Below are 24,903 nucleotides of genomic sequence, written 5' to 3' on the forward strand. Positions count from 1 at the left end.
TTCCTAAGTATTTTGTTGTTTTATTTCCTAACGTATTGGCCATTTTATTAAATACATGTTAAATGCTATCGTAAAATGATATAACGTTAGATCGTCAACTTCAGAAACGTGTCACGTCCAGAATAATATTAATAACACAGAAATGATTACTTCAAAGAAGATATCCGTGAATCACGCCTGTCTTACAAGTATAAAAGTAGTCTACCCATAGAAAATACGAATATTGAGTCGATATCCATCATTTCGTGGAGAGCTCTGGTGGCATGACATGTCTCTTAAAGTGATAAATTAATTTATAGAAAAAATGCCTGCTTTAAAGTCTGGAAAAATCCGGCGGACTCTCACGACTAGCAGTATTGTACCCTACAAACACTACGTTTTAGAGCAGTGGATAAAAATTGTAGAGACAGTTTTTTAAAAATACAATTCATAAATCTCTTTCTTTCATGACGCAGACTAATTTCCAACAAAGAAGTATTACAGGTAATACAAAAATTGTGATATTTGAATAAATATTTTACGTTTTAGTGGGGTCAAACATTTTCGAAACACGTCCTATTAAAAAAATTGGTGACTCGAGCGAATGTAATTGAGATTAGAATGAATTCAAAGAAGTCAGATTGCCCTGTAATTCCTCCACAGGATTATCAACAGAATTTGAAATGTGAAAATGGTACAGGGGATTATTTAGATAAATTCATTTCACTTCACTGTAAAACTTTATGTAACAGCTTCTAGAACACGTATATACAAACTTAAACATTGCCGTTAATAAATAAAATTTCTGAAATTTTTGATGGCCCCTATCGACTTCTTTTTTAAGGCAGTGTTTGTCCTGTTTCGAAAATGTCCTCTCTGAAGGTACTGTAGTACGCACAGCCTATTTAGGGCCAATGAATATAAATGTGGGTAAAGAAGTTTTCTTTGTTCCCACCACTACAGGGGATCACAATCCCTCGGCAGCAACATCTCAGAAATGTATTTGTCCATTTCAGTTACAGCCATAGGTTCAGAATCATAAGTTTGTGTTTTTGCCACTTCATTCTCAAAGGCTTTCCACAAATTAAATTTTGTTAATGTTGGAAAAGATGATGATGATGATGATGATGATGATGATGATGATGATGATGATGATGAAAGTCCCTTTGAAGAGTAAGTTACTAAAGTACATTCATTAGCTTTTTCTTGTGCTAATAGTTGATGAACTTCACTCACGATTCCATCATATGCCTGCATATACTTCGTGCTTCTATATCATCGTCTCAGACATTGCAACTATTACGGGGGGGGGGGGGGGGGCAACCATTTCTGGTTTTTAAACGTAGAAATAAAGTTTAAAAGCGTCTACGTTAAGACCTCCGTTTTGGGCAACGACACAGTTTGCTCAACTCTCTCATCTTTAGTTGCTTCATAAAAGATTTGAAGTAACGTAATTGAATGTTCTCTGATATCCCACTCGTCTAGCGTCAGTTTATGTTCACCGTTTCCGAGAACAACTAAAATGGAAATTACGGGCAATTTGTTTCGAAAAACACGTACTAGCACGTCGAAAAAGAGTTCCATCGCGTGGGGACTTATTGTTTTAGTTTTAGTATCGGCATTCCTAGAGTTCATTCATTGCAAGTAAACATTTTTGGAAATACTGAACGAGGCATTGAATCTTTTTGACCACACTCTCAATTGGTTTTATACCCGAATTCACAATTACATTTATAGTGTCGGGATAACAGGGGATGTGAGCCCATATACAAATTATGACCGCAGCAACCATGTTAGCTGCATTGTCGTTTACTACTGCAACTATTTTGTTGTTTATTCCCCAGTTGGTCTACATCTACATTTATACTCCGCAAGCCACCCAGCGGTGTGTGGCGGAGGGGTCACTTTTCTTTGTAGAAAATTAGCTGTTTTCTGCAGTGTGCCGAGGCGAAAATTCCAGGCAACGATATGCATTCGAATGAAGTCTCGTGTTATCATCCATATAGTATGCAGTAATCGCAATAAAACTTTGATTGCACGAGGAAGCCCACCCGTCAGTTGTCAGAGCGTTGCTGTCGTCGAATTCAGTTTTCCTCGTAAATTATCCCGCAGTTGTTTGGATAGTTGTGGCAGCAAGCTGGTTGAAAGAGTTTACCTACTTGGAAGCTGGTAATTAGGACAGAGCAGGGAAACAAACTTCCTAAATTCTTTGTTTTCCACAATGCTAAAGGGATGGTATTCCTCACAAATCATTTTAAGTAACTGTAAGTCGATTTCTTTGCTTTTATAATTTGGGAGAGGCTTAATAATACCGACAAAATTTGTAAAATATGACTGTCCTCCTCCTATTGAAACAGGTTCAAAGGTGGCAAATGCAGGCGTCTTGCTGACTAGATTGTTCGACGGTAGCGAATCAAGAACACTGACAGATTCGCTCATAGATGCTGAGGAGGTAGAGGCTGGGGTGAATCGCTGGCAAGACGCAGTTGACTTCGTAGCACTTGTTTCTGCAGATGTTGACCATGGAGACCTAGATCGAAAATCCGTCCTCTCCAGTGGCGCTGTGAGGTGTTTCTTTGTAAGATGCCTTTTTAAATTACCCAAGGAATCTCCAGCAATACTGATGATGGTTGTGCAGTATTTGCATTCTCCTCTATCCACCTCTCTTTTTTTATTGTAGAGATACCACAATAAAGACGGTGAAGATCGTGGCATCAGTAATATTTTTATAATTTTATTACTAATTCGCCTTAAAAAGCTACCCTGAAAAGGTTTAAAGAGAATACCTGTATTCATTGTACAAACCATTACAAATAAATATTGATACGTAAAATTACACATGATTAAAATAGTTGGAAATTAAATAGCAGGGGATGGTGTTGATCAAGTCAATGATAAAAGATTCGAAGTATCATTATGGTTGCTTTTATGACGAGTTTAAAAGTTACGATTTCTTTTTTTGGGCTACCACTCTTCCCTCTCATTTACCCAACTGGGCTCCATTGCATGCAGAAACGAGCTGCGAAATTTGAGCTCAATAGATAAGGGGAAGAAAGGCCCCTGGACCATAAAAATTTGAAAACCTTGAAAAAACATTAAGTCGACCTGAGTATTACTTCTGCACGACTGCTTGATAAATTCATTGATTGCCTAATGTAGACAGATTGTTTACGTAGACTTTCTTAGCTGAAAGTGTTTTTCACATTGCAATATTCGTGTGACGGGCCATTGACTACAAGCAGGCAAAGATGCTCGGTGGCCACAAGGTCGGGTAAAGAGTAACAGATAGACCAGCAGGCTCAGCGCGAACGGAAGTACAAATTTACGGAACCAAAACCTGTTTACGACCCAGCACGACCACCCCAGAACACAATCGCCTTTCGCTTTCGAGGGAAGATCGTAGAAAGTGCAACGTCTTTATTTTCTGTTCGTTTACGTAAAATAATTCACATTCGCAAGGGAATTACTCGCATGAAATACGTGGCCAGTAAAGAGTCGTCTATCAAACCAACATTCATAGTTTTCTTTTGCAATTTGCTGCTGTCTACATCACATTATCTACGCATAAAAGTGCAATACCAACTGTGCGGGAACTGAAGATTAATTTATATAAATCATGACTTCCGACATAGGAGCTGAGAAACGGCATACTAAAATCAGAAGCTTTGTATCAGCAACAGCGGCAACTACATAAAGATGCTGGGATATCGTCGTAATTTTAGAAGTGAAAAGAAAGAAGACGGGGGAAGGGTTCGTGAATTTACTTGAGAAAGATATCTTCTCAGCAAGCACGGGCAGTGAGGTAGACAGTAACAGACTAGATTGAACGAATATGAAATTTTACAATTAGGTTTTACTGTACTTAAAATACAAACTTTACACAGATGTATATGAAAATAAAATGAAAGCGAAATCTATTACTAGTTCAATGCTCATAATTGCGTTTAACGTAATACGGAAGAGGTTTCAAAGTCACTTCTCTAGGTTTTTCTTTAATAAGTGGAAAACCATGGCTTCTCGCGAAAACGTATCCCGGTATAATATTTAACTGCATTAAATTTCGTACAAAAAAGGTCCTATTAATTTTTTTAGCATTACTAGTTTGCTGGAGAAGAGAACATGAAAACCTCACGGACGTACATGGGCTATAACTCAAGTAGTCTTGTTAACGTGTTCCCCATCTTAATAGACCACAAGTGTCTTCTATAAAATTCTTCGTCTCGACGTCCTCTACACAACTGTGCTACATTGTAAACAATAATCGTTAACACTCTATATATATACTTCATGTTCTTTGTGAGCTCCTAGGCGAAGTATAGACTTTACGGAAGAATACATAGTTTCAAAAGAAAATGTGGTTTTCTCGTCATATTTGCCTCACACGCTTAATAAAAAGTAGGTTTTTATGTTGCGTTATTGAAGTTAATGCAGAAATAATAATAATAATTAATAATAATTAAGTTCATAATAAGTAACTAATCAGGAGGTATTGAATAGAATTGGGGAGAAGAGAAGTTTTGGCCCAACTTGACTAGAAGAAGGGATCGGTTGGTAGGACATGTACTGAGGCATCAAGGGATCACAAATTTAGCATTGGAGGGCAGCGTGGAGGGTAAAAATCGTAGAGGGAGACCAAGAGATGAATACACTAAGCAGATTCAGAAGGATGTAGGTTGCAGTAGGTAGTGGGAGATGGAGCTTGCACAGGATAGATTAGCATGGAGAGCTGCATCAAACCAGTCTCAGGACTGAAGACCACCACCACAACAACAACAACAACAACAACAACAACAAGTTCATAATAGTAAAGTTTATGGTTTGAGAGCTCCGCCTGAATAAATATTTTTGAGATAGTAAGTAAATACGATTTTATTGGCAATCTACGTCTTTTCAGATGGTGAGGTACCCACTTTTCCTACTGAGCCAAAATGACCCACATTTTTTTTTTTCAAAGAAACCAAACTAGTAGGTAATGCAAATTGGAAACAACTAAACTTAAAAAAAAAGGTTAGTCTCCCTAAATGTAACGTTTTATATATGAAAGATACACGAAAATCGTTTTATATGAATTTTCTTATACTACAAATTAAGCAAATTATTGAAAGTTAGCTGTTAAATAAAGTCGATGAAACAAAAAAGTATATGAATAACAAAAAAATTGTATTTTTATAAGTACATCTTCAGCTGTTTATCGAAATAATGAAGTGAGCTAATTTGCCCTTTTGTTACCTGAAAGGATGTACCTATTACATACAACGTAATTTTTATGTAATTTACGTAAATATAAAATACTTTTTAATTACCGGTCGTGGGCACTGAATAGCCAGAACCAGAGTTCAAGAACAGTTTGAAACAGATGTAGAATGGACGAGCGCAGTGAACGAAACGAACAACTGGATACTGAACTAACTAGCAGTCCGCAGTGGATGTGCGACAGGTGGTCGCGCGAAGAACGACGAATGCTGCCGAGGGAGAACGAGACAGACGAGAACGGGACCGAGGCTTGAATGACACCGGCGGAAGTGTTGAGGGAACGAGGTCGACCATTTTTCTTTCCTCGGTCCTCTCGTTCATCTTGGTGGACCGTTCCTTTGGACCGGTTAGTTCGCGAGCTACCCATCTCTAGTGGATACCGCATTTCACACCAGAGTGGAAGAGCAGAGCATGCTGTGGAAGCATCGTGTTTCGCTTGCGAGAAAAAAAAAAATCCGTTCAGTACCATCTATTGGGACAGTGATGTTAATGGTCTTACGGGATCGCCGTGGACCGCTGCTGCTGGATTTTGTACCATTAGGTAACCATCAGTGCCGACAGTTATTGTTTCACACAGTCACGTCTCTGGGATGCCATCAGAAATTTGCTGAGGTATTCTCGATGTGGACCGGGTGGGTGTCCTCCACGACAACTTGAGGCCACTCGGGGCCGTCACAACCGCTGACAAGCTGTGGCTGTTTCACCGGGAGAGTTAGGACCACACAACGTACAATCCGAACCTCATCCATTGGTTTTCCACGTTTTTAGTATGCTGAAGCATTTCCTGGAACGATAGCAAATTACGTGCAATAATAAAGTCAAGACAGCAGCAGTGGACGGTGCTTCTACATTCAGCCAGACGAATTCTACCACAGTGGCGTCTCAATTTTAGAGCTGCAATGGAACCTGTGTCTGAACCGGTGTGAGGACTACGCGCAAAAATAGTGTAAGGTATGTCGAGTAGTATATATACAGGCTGAACATTAATAAAACGGAGAAACTACAGGGACGGATTCCTGACTGGAAATGAAGGAAAAAAGGTCCTATCATCATATGCCAGAAAGGGACGGTGCGCGTCCAACGACAAGAAATCGTCCCGCAACACAGTACAGAGCGGCATCGCACCACGTCACAACAAATGCTCATAGCAGCCTCCATGGGGTTGCAGATGACAGGCATGGTAACGGTTGTCGTGCAGGATACATACACATAATCGTACTTCGGTTTACACCATGTTGGCGTATCCTGTATCATGTAGAACCCGGTCCTCTAGGTATGGTGTACGCACAGGTGGTCGCCTCCCTGCAAGTTCGTCTACCCGAAAGCAACCATGATCACACAAACGCCCAAAAAAGGCTTGAAATGTTGTGTGATGTGGTTGGTGGCTGTGAGGCTACTTGCTATGGTACTGCCGTGCAGCCTCTCGACAGTTTCCATCTGGTTGGCCGTACGCAAACACCATCTAGGCTTGTTCCCAACATAAATACCGGACCATGCTGCGTCAACCACACAGCCTGCAGCACACAAGAAACACACGGCACGTGGTCAGGGGAACTTTTCATTCGGCAGCGCCATCTACCGTGGCAACGATTTACAGTCAGGAATCCGTTTCTGCAGTTCGTCGGTTTTATTAATGTTCACCCTATATTTGAAATTACCAGTGTTTACCTTATTTCGTCTGAAAATTGGGGCAAAGACTTTCCGATGATCACTTGTATGAAAAAGTATAAAAATGACGTGTAATTTGTGCACTTATGTTACAGAGCCACACTAATGTTCATTTCAACAGCTATGGATGACACGTGAAAAATTGCACTATTGCATTGAAAAAGTCTGTCGTTTCGCTACTGGAGATACAAGAGACCTCCTCTCAACTGTAAAGAAAAATTCAATATGTCAGCTAATTTTCATATGCAGCGTTGTACAAAACAAACACAAAATCATAGCTGCTGCTGATTTTCGTTGCAGACATTCACGAACTCCATGCAGTGTGCTAACTGAATGCGAAATATCACGTTAGCTATGATCATTAACAAAATGATACGCACTTCAGCATGAAGCTGACATATAAATAACCATTTTTTTCCGAATGATTTTTGTAGAAACGTGTGAGCAAATTTGAAGACAAGGTGGAGCCCTCACAACATATACTCATAGTGGCATTGCAGCACCTTGTCTAGCCTGCTAACCAGGGTTCCTTGTGTGCACCCGTGGAAGCTTATAACTGCGCTGGGCAGCGCAACGAGCGTGCCCGAAGACTACAGGCTCCGTTTGCGTTCGCACATTAACAAGTGGACCGTATGTACTTCCCCTCACCAATTTGATTCGTATTGACAGGGTTTGTAGATCAAGGCTAGGACTCCAACATGTGTAAAAAGGAAGGCGCAACTCTCAACCTTCTTCGAAGAAATCGACTTTGAAAGCTTTGGGCATATTTCCACCGTGTATAAACTCTAGAGAGTGATGGATGAGAGGATACGGAACAAAAAAGGTGTATTGATTTCATGTCCGGAAATAGATGGTTTCCATACTAGAAACCATTTATGGACTCATACTTAGTTACAGAGACTGCGGTCTAATATGCGCTGTATCGCGCAGCCACAGTTACAGTATGCATGGTTTCCTCCCTGAGGGCGATACGTTTCCTCATACGTCATGTCCTAGCGCCCCCTCCTGCCATAGAAAATGCTGATGTCGCGTCCGATTCACTTCTCTTGCTGACTACCTTGCAGTGGATGTAATACAACGGTTCCGCATTCGAATCGAGAGCTTGCCGATATGGTGTTTACTTACGGAAAGGCAAATGGCAACGGGCGACGTGCAGCAATATTGTATCAGGAGACCTATCCCCACCGACAACAAGCACATCATTCAGTGTTTGCAACAGTGTACCGCCGTTTGTCTGAGACAGGGCCGTTTCAGGAAGCAGGAAATCATGCAGGACGTATCCGAAATGTTCCGACACCAGACTTACAGGAAAACGTGATTAACTATGTGGAAGGCTACTGTCGTGTCAGTACCATGCAGTTGGGCCGCCAGTACAGGGTGAATCAGGCGACCGTGTGGGACATTCTTCATGATAATTGTTACTACACTTAACACTTACAGCGTTTGCAGGGCTTACTAAAGACAGATTTTCCACATCGAGAGCAGTTTTGTCGTTGGTTTCTCCACCAGGCAACCGCTATTCCAGGATTTTTGTCATCCATCCTGTTCACAGATGAGGCCACTTTTACGCGGAGTGTTACGTCAAACTTTCATAACAGTCATTTGTGGGATAGTATACAGAAGCCCCATGGTATGGTGACAGCGAATCATCAGCATCGGTGCAGCCGGAATGTGTGGGGCGGGTTAATAGTCGACCATATTTTGGGACCAGTCTTCCTTTCACGTCGTCCTAACAAGCCAGAACTATCGGCGTTTCCTGCGGGTGACTTTGCCTCCGGTGCTGGAAGAAGTGCCGCTGATGATTCGAAGGGTTATGTGGCTGCATGGTGGTGATCCAGCCCACTTGGCCGTTAACGTCCGGACGCCATCTCAGTCGTGTCTTCTGTGGTCGATGGATCGGACAAGGGGTCCAGTTGCAGGGCCTACTCCTCCACCGGACCTCAACCCGTGCGATTTCTGTTATGTGGTCATCTGAAAAGTATCGTGTATGCAGAGTCCATTCCAGATGTGGAGACACTGGAGCAGCGTATTCATGCTGCCTTTAACACTGTTCGGGTGCAGCCTGGACGATGTGAACGTCTGAGACTGAACATGGTACGACGCGTACACGCATGCGTTGAGGCACATGGAAACCATTTTCAACACGTACTGTAACTGTGGCTGCGTGGTACAGCGCGCATTAGACCGCAGTCTCTGTAAAAATGTATGACTGAATAATGTTCTCTAGCATGGAAACGATGCATTTCCGGACATAAGTTTGTTAGACCTTTTTTGTATCTTATCCTCTCATCGATCAGTCCCTGGAGTTTCTACACTGGAAAAAAATCATATTTATTATTGATTGGCGACTCCATGTTGTCCTGTGCACTACGACCAGATAACAGGTATACTTGAAAAAAGAGACAGCATTGGTCGTATATTTTTTACTATCGCAAATCGATTTTCTGTCACTGAGTGATCATCTTCAGTGGTATATTGTATAACTTAAATTAGGATGCACTGTTGTCAATAAGCTTACGGCAATCACATAGACTCTGAGTCTATGTGATTGCCGTAAGCTTATTGACAACAGTGCATCCTAATTTAAGTTATACAATATAGCACTGAAGATGGTCACTCAGTGACAGAAAATCGATTTGCGATAGTAAAAAATATACGACCAATGCTGTCTCTTTTTTCAAGTATATTTATTATTGCCACGTAATTCTGACAACAGGCTTATTATGGCTGCCCAATTTATCAGTATTTCATGATTCGTTTGTTATTTGCATAATAGTTATCCAGAAAAACAAAGAAACAAAATATTTTTGTAACGACATTAGAAATATAAAGATACACGACCGTTTGAATCAAATAAGTATAGTCTTTTTATTGACAATACTGTACCTACATTTCTGACACGTATGGAGCGCTGCGCTAATGTGCACTTACGTGTGGTCGCTAATAACCAACCAGTCCGTAGCCGGCCGAGTAAGTGCATGGGTTCATAAGATGGGGGAGCTCTGGATAGAATATCGCTCCCAATACTGTTTTTTCCTTCAGTCCCACGTAATTCTAACAACATGTTTATTACGATTGTGCAAATTATCAGTATCTAAGGAAACATTTATTGTTAACATGATCTTCATCTTGAAAACTCGGGTTTTTTCTCTAACATTTTGTAAGTAGTTCCCCAATATAATCGTATTTCTTCAGGTACGTTTCAATCCATCATGAGCCCATTTTCCCGATGTATGTACATGTACGGTATGACTGACCATATGAACCCATCTCCCCCGTTATCTTGCAGTTAGTTTTGACCCACCAGAAACAGCTACTTACCCATAAACAACTTTCGGTTGGTGAGGGCAGAAATGGAACAGCGTTCACAGACACGAAAAATACTTAACTCGTATGTTATCCTCCGAGGTGGATACATGCCAACGTACCAAGATGTATGATTTTACGAATAAATGTATTGTTGTGCCTAGTATTTTGACAGCAAGAGAACGTGAACCTGACTGTGAAGCCGAACCGCTGTAGAGTGAAGTTTCAAAAGTACGATGAAAAACTGCCCTTGTGTACGGTGAACACCACCTTCTCCAGAACAATCTTACTTCTTCGAAACCGTCTGCAGTAATAACACAAGAACACGTGGAATTTGGTGAAGAAATATTTCGCAGAATTTTCAAAGTGCGGAGAGAGAACTCTCGCTGCAAGACAAGCTAATTGCCTCCCAGCACATCGATGAGGAGGGTTTGTTCGAAGAAACTGAAAATGCGCTTCATGTTCATCTCCATCAGACGATTGCGAGGCCGAAGAGATCAAGTCGAAAATGGACATCGATTAGGGTCGTCACTCTAGCGAGAGAGCATCCAGGATGGAGTTTAGCTACTCTTCGTAGGACAGCTTCATGTGGCAAAAGCATGTAAGATTTGAAAAGATGGGAAGAATATATAAAACAAGGTGGAAGAACAAGGCATGAACAACTTAACACAATTAATTCGTGGACCTACGACCCTTCCATAGAAACTCCATTGGGCGCTAATGACCATTGAAGTTGTGCGCCCCCCCCCCCCAAAAAAAATAAAAAAAAACTCCAGAATGTAATCAGCAGGTTACGACGAGAAGCCTGCAGCAATGGGCTCTTGGTGCTGCTACCCAATTCCCTGATTTAAATTTTCAAGCTTCTGACTCGTGGGTCGTGCTCTTCAAACGAAGACAGCGGATTTATCAAAGAAAAATCACCAGATTTGTATCCGAGAGGGAAAGCGCTTTAGTCTAACAAGTGCCTGGTGCAGCAGGAAATTTCCAATGCAGACTCGACCCCTCATACCAAAATACGACGAGGATTTTGTTATTAACTCCGATCAAATAGGTATTACAAATCAAAGTATCTGATTCATTTACAACAATTGCAATATTATTTTCATAGATCATACGGTGCTAATTTGTTCTATGGTGCCAAGATCAGTTAACTTACGACCGAACTCTAGCCGGACGCGGAGCAAAGGTGGATCTTCTGCAGCAAAGGGATATGCACAAGTTGACACAATCCTACGCTGCGCAGTGTGCTGTCATCTTATCTGGAAAATTACTATAAGCGGTTTTCGTTTGCTTGGAAGGGACCGTTGGCTCATTTGGTTCAAATGGCTCCGAGCACTATGGGACTCAACATCTTAGGTCATAAGTCCCCAAGAACTCAGAACTACTGAAACCTAACTAACCTAAGGACATCACACACACCCATGCCCGAGGCAGGATTCGAACCTGCGACCGTAGCAGTCCCGCGGTTCCGGACTGCAGCGCCAGAACCGCACGGCCACCGCGGCCGGCGGCTCATTTGGACCAAGGATGCAAAAAGAAGCTAATAAATACGCACACAAATTCAAAAACGTTACGAAAATGTCTTCGAAATCCGGCGTACTCCCGACAGTACTACACAGGAAATTTCTAATTGACGTCTTGAAGCCGTACGTGAGAGAAGAAATATTTCTTTTGCTCCTCGATTCATGTGGGGCACACACGAATCCTGTTTGCACGACGAAATTTTCGGTGTTTCGAGCAGATATGCGCGGTGCGCCGCGAAACAGTGTGATTACCGAGAACCGTTTATGAACGTAAACGAAGTAAGTTTTGCAATTAACATCGAAAAACAAACCACGCTCATACAAACACTCGGTATTCATTACGTTTGCTGTACACCTCATTAATTATTGTTTTGCATGCTTCTACGATCAGTATCATTCTGATTCGTGCAGTGCTCCATACGTGTCACAAATGTAATAATGTCAATAAACTAATATACTTATTTGATTCAAACTGTCGTCTGTCCGGGATAAATATTTTGCAAATAATAAATGAATCATTAAATTCTGATAGTTTGGACAATCGTTACATACTGAAGAGCCAAAGAAACTGGTACACGTGCCTAATATCGTATGTAGGGCCGCCGCGAACCAGCAGGAGTACCACAACACAACGTCGCATGGACTCGACTAATGTCTGAAGTAGTGCTGGAGGGAACTGACACAACGAATCCAGCGGGGCTTTCCATGAATCCGTAACAGTACGAAGGGGTAGATATCTCTTCAGAACAGCACATTGCAAAGCATCCTAGATATGTTCAATAATGTTCAATTCTGGGGAATTTGATAGTCAGCGGAAGTTTTTAAACTCATAAGAGTGTCCCTGGAGCCACTCCGTAGTAATTCCGGGCGTGTGGGGTGTCGAATTTTCCCGCTGGAATTGCCCAAGTCCGTCGGAATGCACAGTGGACATGAATGGATGCAGATGATAAGATAGAATGCTTACGTGCGTGTCTGCTGTCCCAGTCCTACCTAGACTATCAGGGGTCCCATATCACTCCAACTGCATACGCCCCATACCATTACAGAGCCTCCACCAGCTTGTACACCCCCTGCTGACATGCACGATCCATGGATTCATGAGGTTGTCTCCATTCCTGTACACCTCGATCCGCTCGATACAATTTGAAACGAGACTCGTCCGACCAAGGAGCATGTTTCCAAATGGTTCAAATCGCCCTGAGCACTATGGGACTTAACATCTGAGGTCATCAGTCCCCTGGAACTTAGAACTACTTAAACCTAACTAACCTGAGGACATCACACACATCCATGCCCGAGGCAGGATTCGATCCTGCGACCGTAGCGGTGGCGCGGTTCCAGACTGAAGCGCCTAGAACCGCTCGGCCACAACGGCCGGCAGCATGTTTCCAGTCATTAACAGTCCAATGTCAGTGTTGGACGGGCCCAGGCGAGTCGTAAAGCTTTGTGTCGTGCAGTCATCATGGGTACAGGAGTGTCTTCAGGTCAGAAAGCTCATATCGATGATGTTTCGTTGAATGGTTCGCACACTGACACATCTTGATGGCCCAGCGCTGAAATCTGCAGCAATTTGCGGAAGGGTTGCACTTCTGTCACGTTGAACGATTCTCTTCAGTCGTCGCTGGTTCCGTTCTTGCAGGATCTTCTCCCGGCCGCAGCGATGTCAGAGATTTGATGTTTTACCGGATTTCTGATACTAACAATACACTCGTAAGTGAAATGGTCGTACGGGAAAATCCGAACTTCATCGCTACCTCGGAGACGGTGCGTCCCATCGCTCGTGCGCCGACTACAACGCCACGTTCAAACTCACTTAAATCTTGACAGTCTGCCATTGTAGCGGCGGTAACCGATCTAACAACTGCACCAGACACTTGTCGTCTTACATAGCCGTTGCCGAATGTTGTATTCGAATTCGCAAGCCTATACTAGTTTCTTTTGCGCTTCAGTGTAGATCTGTTGTTACAGTTACGGCGGACTAAAAAGAAAAGCACCAACAGCCAGATTCGATCCAGAGATCTCGCGCTGGCTACGGATTCCTTGCTTGCTGACGATCACACAATAGTATATGTACGCATACCTAATACTTTCACACTCGATTTCTCGAAAACAGTTGAGAGTTGCGCCTTCATAAGTTAAAGTTCTAGCCATGCTCTACACACCTTGTAAGCCAAGCCATATAGTCTCGCTGGTTTAGCGGGGAGGTGGCGATGTCCATTTTTTGGGCGGTTATCATACGTAAATAAGTTCATCACTGTCGATGGCAATTTGTGTGCTATGCAATATCAGGACATGATCCTGAAGCAAACTGTCCAGCCGTACGATCAACATTTCAGAGAAGAGTTCCTATTTCAAGGCGATAAGCATGATCACACTGCGTCCACCTTTTGAACATTTTCTTCTAGGGAGCAGGAGACAGTCGTTCTGCATTGCTGATATAATGGCGACTGAGCATACTTGAGACAAGTAGAAACTTGCATTGTTTCTTCGCTGGAGCCCTCGTCACTGGATGACCCCAGGAGGGGCGGCGTTGGGGTGTGGGACAAATCTGAGCAGCAACGTTTCGACCACCTTGTGGAAAACACGCCAACCATTGCACGGCATGGAGCCACGGCCGTTGCTAGGTGTTTCACCGCCCTAGGTGAGAACTGAAAAATGACAACCCTCCTTTTTCACTATCCTAGGTCTCCCCAATATCCCCCTCCACCACCACGAATATCCAACGGCACAATAATGTAAATCTTCTGTTATACTTTTGATCATTAAACTAACGTCACCAGACATTCTCATTTTCTGGGGACCTCAATTTCCATGTTTTATCCTCATTTCCTTTAAAACTTACTGAGAACAATAAATGTCTTCATTTTCTTACTTTTTGTCCTCAGTTTTTGACGTTTCCCAAAATAATGGATATAGGAAGAAAGTGCCGAACATTTAAAAAGTACTCAACTGAATATACCATTTCAAGCAAATTTCACATCATTTACTTACTTTGCTTAATTGCGAGAAAATTGACTAATAAAGGCGTGGAAATATTTTCTATATGTTATTCTGGTGAGAGATATTGGGAAGAATGAAACTGTCATCTGGATAATCTTGCTATTATTAGTTTCTGTGTTTTAATTTAAATATTTTTAGAATGAGAAAGATATCTCACGTTTTCAGCAGCCATTGTATTGCGATTAAATAAATAAATGACACCTTCTTTGCATTTTCTATTGAGAATTCTCCAGCTTCTGTTAACCGCACCGGTGGCGCAGTGTTCTAAGCGATTGTCTTCTGATCATTCGTCCAAGACTAGCTCGTGTTCGAATTCTGGTGAGGCATCGATGTCGTGTTTGTCTACAGGCGTTGGCTGTCTCTCTTCCCTGAACTCAGTGGCCCTAAATTAGGTACGGGCGACTGGTTAGGGCCTACTGAGTTACTCCGGTGATCGTTAAGCCTTAAGTCGAATGTTTCAGTAGCGGGCTGCTTTAGTCGTGAGGTAAATAGAGGCAATCTGTTTACTTTCGTCAAAGTAAATAAAGACTTATTAACAACTTCATCAATTCGGTGTTTTAATTTTTTTCATTTTTTCTCCTCGTTTGCTCAGTTTTTTCCTGTTTCTCGCCGTGGATGGCCGCCTAGTCTTGTCTAGTAGTAGATACAGCCGTGCATGGAGCAACACAGTATAAAATGTTACCTAGCAGAAAATTCTGATTTTAAAGATTTTTGCATAAATTTTCTAACAGGCAGTCTTTAACTTGATTATTTTTTTAATTTTATTTCCCGGTAAAGTTACTTTTTGGCTCTTTAAGCTTTATTATTTTATTTCCTTTTCTCCATACACATTCTCAGATACGCGAGACAATCAAAACTTTATTTTGAACAATTTATATTTATCCCTTGTCTGACATCTTAAACGTAGCTCATCCCTTCTGTGTGGCAACAAGCCGGTCAAAATTTTCTCACGGAAGTCATCATTCCATGAATAACTTTGCCAATCTACCTCATATTTTTATGGTTGAAGTAAATATACTTCACAATTTTAATCATTGGTTATATCCGCATGTTCGTATTACAACCACAATGCAGTCTCAAGTAATGTCCACATAGCTTTCAGACAAGTGTAAAAACAAATTCGAAAAAAGTCTACGGATCTCGGAATGCCTGAGGCTTTGTGCAAGTGTGTCATGTTGCCCTTTAAGGAATCTAGAAACGAATCATGATCCTTCGTTACATTATCGTTCGAGCAAGCTTAAACTTTTTCATTTGCCTCTCATGTATGTTCACTTTCGAGTGTTTATTTTTTTTCCATGATCAGCTGGCATGTCATCTGTAAAATAGTGGAGTCTCCACGAGTTATAAAAAGATATGAAAGCGTAGAAGGTATATGCATATGGTTTCTGTAGTGATTTGTTCGAAAACAGGGACAAAACGGTTACTGAGTACTTTTTGGTATTAAAACGATGCATGGGAAACATTTCGTTTGTCTGTGGCAAGTACATGACAAAAAATTCGGCTGTGAGTATACACATAGATTCAGTCACCACTGCGTTTCTGCTTATTATTATTATTATTATTATTATTATTATTATTATTATTACCACTTCATTATTTTCGAGGGAAGAAAGTCGCTCCATGTGAGTTTCTCCTGTGTTTCATTCATCCGTGTACAGACACTTGTTCTGTGGACCTGAAGCCTAATAACATCACAATTAAAACTCATTTATCTGGAGTGTATCGAAATCCAGTTATGGACGAATTAGATGGAAGCTAACTCTTATTCATCCAAGACTTTCGACAGGAACATGAGAAGCAACTTTTCTATTAATTTCTATGCAATCATACTGATGCAGAAGACCGCAAAACCACTTGTAATTCATATGACTGCCATGAAAAGAATGGTAGGTCTTGTACGTACATAAACATTTTGACTTTGATCCTACTCTCTGTCTTCTTGTATTTTTTTGTGGCTGACACCAATGTGTAAATACCAGAAGTATGAGATCGTAATTGCAAGTTTTGATTCCTTTGCTTACATCTTAAATCCTGGGAATGAAGTTACAGCCTTCATTTCAGTTTCTTTTCTCCATAAATTGTGCGCCATAAAATAATTAAGCCCTATGACCTGAAAACTTTTACCATAGCCGTGAACTACCCTTACTGCAACCAATGCAGGTCATAATGTGCTAAGATAACCTTCCAGCATGGATCTTTGACATTTCTGCAGAGCTGAGACCTATCTGTATTCTTTGTTATACAAACTGCGTGAATGGATCGTCTTTTCCGTGGCTTTTCATAGTTGTCGCCACTAGTTCGCTTTACTTCGAGAAGCATATTCCTTAACGTGTCTAAACACCCTCGCGGAGTTGATGTTCACTCTGACATCGCCCCCTTTCATATAACTTAACTCTTTGACATTAATAATCATTTAAGAAACAGTGCAAATCGCAAAGCGCGCCAAAATGATGAACAACAACCAAGTGCATACGTGCAACGTCTCATATATATATATATATATATATATATATATATATATATAATCTGCTAGGGGCGTCATGTGGCAGCACTTTCCCTCTAGCGGCAGCGTCGTGAACTGCGACGAAGTAGCTTTCAACTCTCGTCGCTTGTCGGCGCTGCGTGCGGGTCGCGCGCGCTGAAGTAAGCGCAGTAAGGGCGGAATTTAAATTACATCATCTCTCAAGGACTTTGGTAGAGGCGCTTAATACCTTGAGACTGCTTGCTAGCCACTGCGCTCCTGCAATATGCATGTCATACACACAGCTGCTGGACGGCCTAACACCCCTTGTTTCTAATGAGGGCTCCCTGCTGTTTAATAGAGCTGATTGTATTCTCGGCACCATAGTAGTAGGTGACTGTAACGGAAGGAAGGTTAAGAGTTCCCATTGTGTTAATACTGATAAAAGATCAGAGCCGGTTTAAATCCCAAGCGACACGAGCGGCCGATTAGATTTATTTTGAAAGGTTTTACGTAGAGCCTAAGGAACGGCAAGTAGGTAGGGAATGGGTGATGAGTAGGAGGGGGGGGGGGCGTCTCGAAAGATACGTCGCACAGTGGAGTATTTGCTCCGAAATCCTGGCTAAAGAAGGCAAAATTTTAAGGTTGCCTAAAAATGTTAGAAAATGCATTTTGTAATAACTGACACACTGGTGGGTCGATGGATACATTTCCAGGAGCCTGACACATCTAGGAACTCCTAGCCTCGTTTGAAGATCGGCTTTTTCTGACAGTCGACGCATTTCTTGATAGAGTTGTCAGTTTGAATCTAAATTTTTTGCTACTGTACTAAGTGAGTGCTCGAATTAGAAACAGGTTTGCGTGTTACAGGAAGGTAACAGCTTCTTTTTAAACTTGTGTATTAATTTAAATACTTTTATCATAACATTTCAAAGTTCAGTTAAACAAGATTTTGGATTGTCTGCTATTTTGATAAGCGTTTTTAAAGGTGTGTCGCCTCTTGTCGCGCCATGTCTAAATTACTGTCGCAATTGGTGTAGCATTGCGAGCCCATTTCAGAAATAATAAATTGCGCAAACTTGCGCCATTTTTATGTATAATTTTTAAATGCCACGAAATTCTTATTTTCCCAGTACTTAGACTTGTGTTCATGTTGAAAAATGAGCTTACTATTAAACATCTAATCTGCATAGCTGGTGACAACATAGAAAGCATTTTTACTACATTTAGAGCTGTAGAAGAGATTCCTTTTTAATTTTACTGCCATTACGTTACTGTTGTGTGTGATGTAATGGCTGCCATTGAGAAATGGATTTAAAACGAGCGTTTCTGTGTTCTTTTTGGAGTGTAAGCTTTGTTAAGTTACCTTCTTAATTTATTTGCATACGCGTTTGTCCCGCAGAAAGCGCAGGGTTGGCGTGGTTACAATCGGATTTGGCAAGGCTGGTTAGAAGGGGTGGCCGGATATCCCTCCTGCCACCACCCCGTACCCTCCAGGACGGAGTCAGTTGTGACCCAGCAGTCTGCGTCTAGTGGAAATCATGAAATAGCGCGAACGTGCTGCAGAGGTCCATGAGTCGTGTAACTGAGGTGGGACGTGGGATCCAGCCCGGTATTTACCTAGTGGGATGTAGAAACCGCCTAAAAACCACATCCATCCTGCCTGGCTGGCAGACCAGACCTCGTCGTTAATCTGCTGGGCGGATTCGTTCTGGGGCCGGCGCGCCTACCTGAGTCCAGGAAGGTGCGCAGTAGTGCTCTCGGCTAACCCCGCGGATTTACACATTCTTAATATTTGCAAAATTTTCTCTGTGGTGTTTGCATATTACAACAGAACCGTAATGAAGTTCATTTTTGTCAATAATCAATCTGTATTTTATTTTGATAATTTCATATCTGAGGTGGCCTTAGCAATATTTAAACATATTTTTTAGCCATCCTTCGTGCAAAAATATAAGTTAGAATTTTACTTAAGTTTTGCAGGTCAGCATTGTTCCGTTTTTCAATCTTTTTTGAAAATGGAAAAGGAATTTTTGAGACTAGAGTCGCTGATATAACGATGTTCCCAGAAGCTGAGAGAACTTCACGTATTTCAAAACGAATTTAAAAAGAAATGGACGTCTGCAAACAGAAATTAGGAGAGGTTCCTCCAGAAGAATCGTGATTGGTTGGCAATAAACGAAAGAGTACCCGTGTTTTCTTTCACTGCAGCAGGCCCAGGCCGCCCTCAAAAAGATTTCGGTGAGTCAAGTGAAAGGAGCAAACGCAGGAAAACTGAAGTCTTACGACAATATTCAACTCATGAAGAGCTGACGTTTGCTGCAACTATGAGTCACAGAACTGCTGGAAACCCCGATGTGGCCGATATGATTAAAAAAATAACAAACTTCGACAAGGGCCACAAAAATAAAGCAAAACCTTTCAACGTCTGAAGAGAAGATAATGATTCCTGAGGAATCATTGGCAATTTTTATTAATGCAGAGCTGACAAAGACGCAATGTGAAGTCATCCATAGTGCAAACAAGGCTGTATACCAGTGTTATTCATTACTAAGAAACGCGAAAACGCAATGCTATCGTAAAGAAGACTCAATTACTGTAACTGAAACATCAGCAGAAGTAAAGTTGCAAGGATTGATAGATCATACCTCATTAAGATTGTGAAGTATTTAGAAGAAGAGTTGCAGGTCATAGATATAGAAGAAAAACACAACTTAGAGTTTATATCAAAATGGGGTTGCGATGGCTCTCAGCAGTCACAATTTAAACAAAAATTACAAAATTTAAGTGACAGTGATGCTGATATATTTCAGAGTTCCTTTGTACACATTAAATTATTTACCAATGTTAATGAAAAACAGAGAACATTGTGGCAGAATCCAAACCTTCCTCCACAAGTTTCTGTAGAACAATCCGCATCCGCTTTGTGTATGAAACATCAGACGTTACAAACGAAGAAATAAAATAAATACAGGGACAAGTAACCATGTTGAACAAAACAGAAGTAGCAATTACCGGAGGACTGCTAAATATTAAACTTCGTTACTGACAATGGTTGACGGAAAAATCTGCAATGCTGCAACAGGCACTACATCAACAATGAGGTGCTATATCTGTGGGCTTACTTCAAAAGATTCCAATAACCTAAATAAAAGCTTACCGGAAATAATGTGATATTTTAAAGTTTGGTTTGTAGAATTTGCACGCACGCATACAATTATTTGAGACAATGCTTCACTTATCATACAGACTTCCAATTCGAAAGTGGCAAGCACGAAGTGAAAAAAACAAAAGAATTGTATTAACCTCAAAGAAAATTCAAAGGAAAATTAGGACTACATGTTGATACAGAGCCAGGCTTTGGGAATACGAATGACCGAAACAGCGCCAGACGTTTCTTTTCAGATCCAAAAACTGCCTAAAAATTACTGGAGTAGATTTACAACTAATTAAAAAGTTGAAGTAGTATTGGAAACAGTGACCACTGGGTTTAACATTGATGAGAGCAAATTCCAAGCATATACAGCAAAACTATATATCGAACTTTACAGTTGGCACCTGATGACGCCAACAATGCATAAACTTTTGATTCATGGGGCCACTGTAATGAAAGAGGCGATAGTACCAATTGGTCAGCTCTCAGAAGAAGCCGCTGAAGCTAGAAATAATCACTTTGGAATGTACAGCACAAATTACTCTAGAAAGTACAGTAGAGAACATTGCAATAGAGTTGTTTTAAACAAGCTACTTTTTTAGCAGCGATCCTTACATCAGTTGCTCCAGAAAACGGTCAGTAAAAAGAAGCAAGCCTTATTGTAGCGAGACCTTACAACTTCTTCTTCCACACAAGTCTGATAGCTGCCCTCACGATGAACAAGAAGAGAGAGACAGATGAACGAAGAAGAGAGAGACAGATGTACAAGAAGAATCTGAAGAAGGCGACAGAGACTTTAGTACTGAAGAATCAGACTAAAATTATTGCTGCAGGTGTATATATGTATATATATTTGCACAAACGAATAAAGTTGTACATATTTCTATCTTAACTGCATTTTGTTTGGAAGTATATATAATCTCCAACATTTTCTCATTAAAAAGTGTTAACGCAAATTTATATGTTACATTTAGTTGTTAAATAAAATAAATAAATGTAAATAAGTAAATACGTATATTTACGAATATTTAAAGTGAAACAGGCAGATTTACTATTAAAATTATGATAAGTCAACAGCAGTGATTTAAACTTTAAACAAGTAATGACAGAATTTTGGTCAGGATTTCGATACAAGTACTCCACTGTGCGTTGCTTATCTGGAAAAATTTCCTCAAGCCAGCCCTGGAAAAAGACAACCTATTTATCAAGAGAGGTACTAAAGGAAGGGAGGGCTTCAATTTCAGAATATAAAAAGGAAAAGGAAACGTTTACACCAGAAGCGTTAGTAAAAATTCGTTGTCTGTTAGAGCTTGTAACTAGAAATTCATCCGGCTTTTTTCCAATTCTAATAAGGTGTTCGAGATTTATCTGTGTATAAACACTGAATCTCAGCCAAAGAATTTTTATTCATTCCTTTGTTTCCGTGTGGCTTGTTGGTTAAGAACAAGTGTTCCTCTACAAATCCAAATGTCATCACTACGTCGACCGAGGATTTTTCCTAATACGTATCACTCCCTTCACCTCTGACAAAGATTGTATAATCTGTGAAAAACGCAATTCGGGCCGTAGTTCGCGTTTTCTGCTCACTTCAAATTATGTACGTGACTGAGCAGGAAAGAAGAATTTAGGTGTAACTTTAGGATAAAGGAGTAATTAAAAATGCTTGTGTGTCACCTATACAGAGCTAGATTAATTCTGATTTTCATATTCGGTAGTAGTGTCTAACGAACGTAAACGTTGCATTTTTAAACTTTCCATGTTGACACCGAATAATTATATAATACCAGAAGTTACGGCATTTCAACAATCGTGGAACAATTACAACATTGACAGCCTAATTCTCTTAAGACTGCTTTTAGCGTAAGCAGACCTGCCTGCATCTTACTCATCTGATCGGTAAGCATTTATAATGTAGACGTATTAACAGGGACCCACATGGAGTGGAGTGATTGACGTGCAATAATTCTTCTTCCCAGTGTAAACGACACTGAGATGCGCGGGAAAAGGTTTGATTTCCTTACTCACAGACAGTATAAATTAATAAGGCGTTTGTTTTTGTCATTGTATGTGGTTCTATATAAGGTGCTTTTTCTTCATGTAATTTGTTCCCGACCCAATAAAAATGGCATCTATTTGATTACCTTCAGCAGGGTGGCTCCCGGCAATCATTAAAACGTGGCCATATTTCCCAAGGAGCCCTCCCATTCCCCAAGGTAACAATTGAAATGTCCTTACTCCAGCAGTATCCTGTTGTGTTTCGATTGGGTCTTGCGTTATGGCGGCTCGTTTGCGGGAACATTGCATCTCAGTAGTTCCAGATAGAACGAAGTCAGAGTTCCTGCGGGAACTAGCTCAGTAACATCTGTCGTCGATGTTCAATACAAGATGTTACGGGGCAGGAGATTCATTCGAACGAGCATACCTGAGGCTCAATAAGTCTGTCGCTATTGAACATATTGAAATCCTTACCATGCTGTACGCGGCGTGTTTCATCGGTTGAGATGGTATCGTAATGACGATGTACTCTTCAAGGACTAAAGTGGATTTCATGCAGGAATAGGGGCAGGAGACTTATTCCTAACGCGAAGAAGTCTTCAGTTGTGAATCAAGTAAAAGAAATACCTAATGTATTTGTTGAGTAACGTAGGGTTCCAGCGATCTTCCTTCGCAATTGAAAAACTGTTGATACAGTCACCTGTATGAGACACGTAAGTTAAAACTTGATGAAGATGAAGACAAAGTGATTTTGGTTTTGCCTACTTGGTATACTTCACGTAATTGAGAAGGGTACGTTCACCCCTTATCAAAGGAAATTCTGTTCGTATCGTTTCAAAGCATCATCCAAATAGTGCGCGCCAATAACAATGAACACGCGGAAAGTAGTTGGAGGTTTCATATACAGTTTCTTCAGAGGTATTACAAATGTGGAGAACATCTGTCTGCCTCAGACGGGACTATTACTGAAATACACTGGTGTCCAGAATTAAAACAAAAACGGGAATTTTGAAAGGTTGTTTTTATTTGGTCACAAAATAGTATGAACAGGTGATGGTACGGTAGAAACAATGCAAAGAATTCAGAACGTAAACAACTGCAACATGCATAACGGTAGACAAAATGTCCTTCGTTTTTTCCAACTTAAGGATATGCAGACACATTCAGACATCTGGTTACTGTGCTGAGTATGGGATGTGACCCCCTCTGAGAGCAATACAGGTCTCACAACGATGGGGGCATGCTGTGAACGATGCAATCAGTCTCGTATTGAGGCAATAACGCCCGTTCTTCCTGCAGACATGCTCGCAGTGTTGAAGAATGGTTTCTGGATAGTCAAATGACGTGATGCAACCCGTGTCCCTAGTGCATATAGATTTGCTGCATGCTATTCAATTAGGGAGAGCAAGCAGGCCACACCATGCAAGTAATGTCTTCCGTGTCCAAAAAACATCAACCACCCATGCTTTATTAGGTTGAGCATTATCGTCCTTTAATACGAAGTCTGGGCCTACAGCACCTCGCAACAACCGCAAATGAGGTCCCAAAATCTCGCCATGATACCTGACAGCAGTTAAACCTTGCCGATTCACCCGTACAATTTCATTAACATACACTACTGCCCATTAAAATTGCTACGCCAAGAAGAAATGCTGATGATAAACGGGTATTCATTGGACAAATATATTATACTAGAACTGACATGTGATTACATTGTTACGCAGTTTGGGTGCATAGACCCTGAGAAATCAGTACCCAGAACAACCACCTCTGGCCATAATAACGGCCGTGATACGCCTGGGCATTGAGTCAAACAGAGCTTAGATGGCGTGTACAGGTACAGCTGCCCATGCAGCTCCAACACGATACCACAGTTCATCAAGAGTAGTGACTGGCGTATTGTGACGAGCCAGCTGTTCGGCCACCATTGACCAGACGTTTTCAATTGGTGAGGGATCTAGACAATGTGCTGGGCAGGGCAGCAGTCGAACATTTTCCGTATCCAGGAAGGCCCGTACAGGACCTGCAACATGCGGTCGTGCATTATCCTGCTGAAATGTAGGGTTTCGCAGGGATCAAATGAAGGATAGAGCCACGGGTCGTAACACACATGAAATGTAACGTCCACTGTTCAAAGTGCCGTCAGTGCGAAAAATAGGTGACGGAGACGTGTAACCAGTGGCACCCCATACAATCACGCCGGGTGATACGCCAGTACGGCGATGAATACACGCTTCCAATGTGCGTTCACCGCGATGTCGCCAAACACGGATGCGACCATCATGCTGCTGTAAACAGAACCTGGATTCATCCTAAAAAATGACATTTTGCCATTCGTGCACCCGGGTTCGTCGTTGAGTACATAATCGCAGGCGCACCTGTCTGTGATGCAGCGTCAAGGGTAACCGCAGGCATGGTCTCCGAGCTGAGAGTCCATGCTGCTGCAAACGTCGTCGAACTGCTCGTGCAGATGGTTGTTGTCTTGCAAACGTCCCCATCTGTTGACTCAGGGATCGAGACGTGGTTGCACGATCCGTTACAGCCATGTGGATAAGATGCATGTC

The 24,903-nt window shown here is 41.4% G+C and overlaps 1 protein-coding gene across 1 annotated transcript in view; it reads left to right on the top strand.

The window, feature by feature from the left end:
- LOC126097821 (peripheral plasma membrane protein CASK-like) overlaps nt 1-24,903 on the top strand; it is a 654,064-nt gene that overhangs the window by 284,353 nt on the left and 344,808 nt on the right. The window lies entirely within an intron of this gene.

This window comes from Schistocerca cancellata, chromosome 1 (genome assembly GCF_023864275.1).
Source record: "Schistocerca cancellata isolate TAMUIC-IGC-003103 chromosome 1, iqSchCanc2.1, whole genome shotgun sequence".
Classification (NCBI taxonomy): Eukaryota; Metazoa; Arthropoda; class Insecta; order Orthoptera; family Acrididae; genus Schistocerca; species Schistocerca cancellata.